The 3,719-nt window shown below is 47.2% G+C and overlaps 2 non-coding genes across 2 annotated transcripts; both read right to left on the reverse strand.

Annotated features, from left to right (window-relative positions):
* On the reverse strand, positions 1–74 carry trnav-cac (transfer RNA valine (anticodon CAC)). The gene has a single exon. It is a non-coding gene; the product is annotated as a tRNA-Val (tRNA).
* Positions 75–643: 569 nt separating this feature from the next.
* Positions 644–716, reverse strand: trnav-aac (transfer RNA valine (anticodon AAC)). The gene has a single exon. It is a non-coding gene; the product is annotated as a tRNA-Val (tRNA).
* Positions 717–3,719: the final 3,003 nt, after the last annotated feature.

Raw genomic sequence — 3,719 nt, forward strand, 5'->3', positions numbered from 1 at the left:
TGTTTCCGCCCGGTTTCGAACCGGGGACCTTTCGCGTGTGAGGCGAACGTGATAGCCACTACACTACGGAAAACGACCCGTCCTGGCGTTTCGAATGGCTCCCATCGAAGCAGGCTGATAAAACGCGCACAGGCGTTTCCCGTGGGCCAGCCTGTGAGATAAAGGTTTCTATTTTCACTGACCTATTTTGCATTGCTAAAGGGCACATCAGGACACTTTGGAAACTCTTTCAAAGGCAGGACGCCCTGCGCTCTGACAGTGCCTGCACTTAGCCCAACAAGGTGATGCTGAATGGCTTGTTCAAACGTCTGGTGGTCTTCCTTCACCACCAGACTATCAGAGCTATTGTGCCTTCTACACCTTACGGTAGCAACAAATCTAACTACTGCTTTACTTTAACAATAATAATGACGGCGACTACGACGACAACAAGAACAACAAGAACAACAACAACAACATCATCATCATCATCATCATCAGATTTTAATTAAAAGTGGCTACACCAGCGTTTACAATTTCAACCTGTCGACGGACGGACGCTCTGAGAGCACCGATTTCGGGCACTCCAATGAAGAAAAGCCACCCACCGCCTGCGGGGAACCACAAGGGCAAGCAGGACGAAAAGGGCCGGCCCAAAGCAGGCTGTTTCCGCCCGGTTTCGAACCGGGGACCTTTCGCGCGTTAGGCGAATGTGATAACCGCTACACTACGGAAACTGACAACGCCGCCTCTTGCTTCAAACGGTTACCGTTGGAGCCTGCTGGTAAAACGGGCTCAGGCGTTTCAGGTCGGCTAGACTGTGAGATGGCGTCTGAAGTGCCGCGAAAGGATGCCATTTTCACAGACCTGTTTGGCATTGCTAAAGGGCACATCAGGACACTTCGGAAACTCTTTCAAAGGCAGGACGCCCTGCGCTCTGACAGTGCCTGCACTTAACCCAACAAGGTGATGCTGAATGGCTTGTTCAAACGGCTGGTGGTCTTCCGTCACCACCAGACTATGAGAGCTATACTGCGCCTTCAACTACATAAGAGTAGATAGTAGGGTTTTTTGGGCGCGGCCTATTTTGTTATGACGTATGCCCTAAGCTTATTAATATTCCTACGTCATAATTGGGGGGCGTGATTTTAGGTAGAGTTATTTCCTTAATTATTCCTACGTCATATCCGTCAGAAAGTGTGCACCCATAAAACCCTGAACAACAAGGCCACCCATAAATACCCCCACCCCTCTGAAGGCAACGCCCCGAAACTCTCCTCTCTATTTAAGAACCCGCGCTTCTATTAGACAATACCTCTTTAATTCTCAGCTTCTGAAACATCCCGCTTCTTCATCATGTCCAGCGACATCAACATGAAACCCCGCAAGAAACAATCCCGGGCAAGGGTTCCTGTACTCACCAATTTGAAGATTGAACGCTCCTGGGTGTTGTTCTGGGGGGCTCGACGGGGTTACCGCTTTAAAAGGGATCCCAGCTATGTTGGAGTGGAGCTTCTTGCTTTGGGAGAGAAGGAGGGTACGTTGGAACCTTTTGAGACGGTAATTGAATACTCTTATGAGGACTGGTTGAAGGTGATGGCCTGGAGAGATCTGGGGCTTGTGGATAAGACTCTAGAAGGCTTGCAAGAGGGTCCAAGAGAATGCGAAATGGAGTCTCCGACTCAGGGTTTTGAAAGGTGTGAATGGGAAAGCTTGCAGAACTACGACAGACGACGTGTGGGGTTATGGAGGGGGGTCTGACGGCTCAGGGGCTACTCTCTTCTAAGAGGGTGGTGTGTCGTGATGTAGTGAAGAGATAGGATAAAAGGTGCAACAATTCATTCATGGTTTAAAATTAAAGAGAATGTCTTACCCGAAAGCTGCGGACGTCGACAGGCTCTACAGGCCTCTTCAAACCCGGGATCACCCCTGGTTCTATTCCCCAGATTTTGTATACACTCTGGAACCCTTTGACTGTGGTTACTCTCCAAGACCTCAGACCCCGGTCCCTCAGGACGAAACAACATGCGGTGCGATGGATGTCCAAATGAGTCTCGGGGATCCCCAGCCTCTGGAGCTCATGGAGGGCCTCGATTTTGCCGAACTGTCTACCGTCTGTGCGTCTCAGGAGGGGGTCAGTCCAATGGATGGAGAAACACCCCACAAACCACCAGGCGACCCAATGAGCATCGGACTGTCCCGGGGGCGTGATGAAGACGCAGGATTTTTGCCCGGGGTATGTGACCAAGTAAGCAGAGTGGTTAAAAGCACCCTGGTGTATATTCTGAGTGCTCTCATCGACCGAGCTCTGAAAGAAGTCTGTCGGGGGTGTGAAGTGAATCACCCCAGTCAGTTGAGACACAGTTGTTTGTTTGAACCAGACCGTTACTATTTCCTGTTCTATTTCAACGTGTTTTACAGAAGACTGAACAAACCGTGGCTGAAACCGGCACTAATCAAGGCGCTCTCTTACTCCCACATACATGTCACTGCGGGACAAGTCCAGAAAATCATAGATGAGATTTTGCTGGAGCTGAAAAAGGAGCCGTTTATAATAGAGAAACTTGGGCAGCTGCTCAATGACCTGGATGAGCCGAGTAGAAAAACCGCTGGCAAGCTAAAAGCTTATTTCTTCCGTAAAGAAGTTAAAGCTGGGGGCAGCGACGAAGAATTCGACATCTACGCCACTGATTCAGACTCTGACCTGAACTAAGGGACTTTGAACATGGGGAATGTTCTGGACTGCTTCTGCAACTGGTTCTGTCATCAACACTCTGCAGCTAACCTGAGAGCGCTATTACACCATGTGCTTGACAGAAAAGTAGCCAACGCGAGCCTTTTCTCTACAGATTTAACCATCGATGAGGATCAACTTTCAAACCTGGAAAAGTTAATGGCTGCTGTAACAAAGACCGGGGGGTACGAACACTGGGATGAAGGGCTCAAGGGGGCCAAGAATGATATTAGGCCATTTCATCAACATCTGTATGACCTTTTACTGAGCATGTTTAATACACCTCTGTTTACTTTTAAAATAGGTCATATTGTTGTTTTATTTACATATGTAACTGAGGTGTGTGCCTACAAGATAAAGAAACAGGTATATTTGTTGATATAGATCAAGTAACCAATCATCTGATTTCTTTTTGTCTGGACCGTAGAAAAAATTGTTGTGTATGTTATACTTTTCTCAAATGTCTAAAAAGGGGTATCTGCTCTCCTGAAGTTGAATAAAAAACCTTGTATAAAAACTTTGCGCATAGTGTGGGTCTGTGTGGTTATTTGACAGAATGACTCGGCAAGCTCCCCAAATGCAGGAACTATACTACAACCCAGCCAAGATTGGGGGTTTGGCGGGTAAGAAGGGTTTTCAAAGAGGACTCGCTGAGGCCGGAGTGAAGGTTAATGATGTGGTTGTTTCAGAATGGTTACGGGAACAAGACGCCTATACCTTACATAAACCTCTCAGGATTAACTTTAAAAGAAACCGCGTATATGCAACTGACATAGATTCACAATGGCAAATGGATCTAGTCGATATGTCAAATTTATCAAAACATAACAATGGTCACAAATTGATGTTGATGTGTATCGATGTGTTATCAAAATATGCCTGGGCTCGCATTCTACATAATAAAACAGGTCGGGCGGTGACAAGGGCCTTTGAGGATATATTGTCCCAGGGTCGATGTCCTAAAAAACTGCAGACTGATAAAGGAAAAGAGTTTCTCAACAGAGAA

This window comes from Amia ocellicauda, assembly GCF_036373705.1.
Source record: "Amia ocellicauda isolate fAmiCal2 chromosome 11 unlocalized genomic scaffold, fAmiCal2.hap1 SUPER_11_unloc_3, whole genome shotgun sequence".
NCBI lineage: Eukaryota > Metazoa > Chordata > Actinopteri > Amiiformes > Amiidae > Amia > Amia ocellicauda.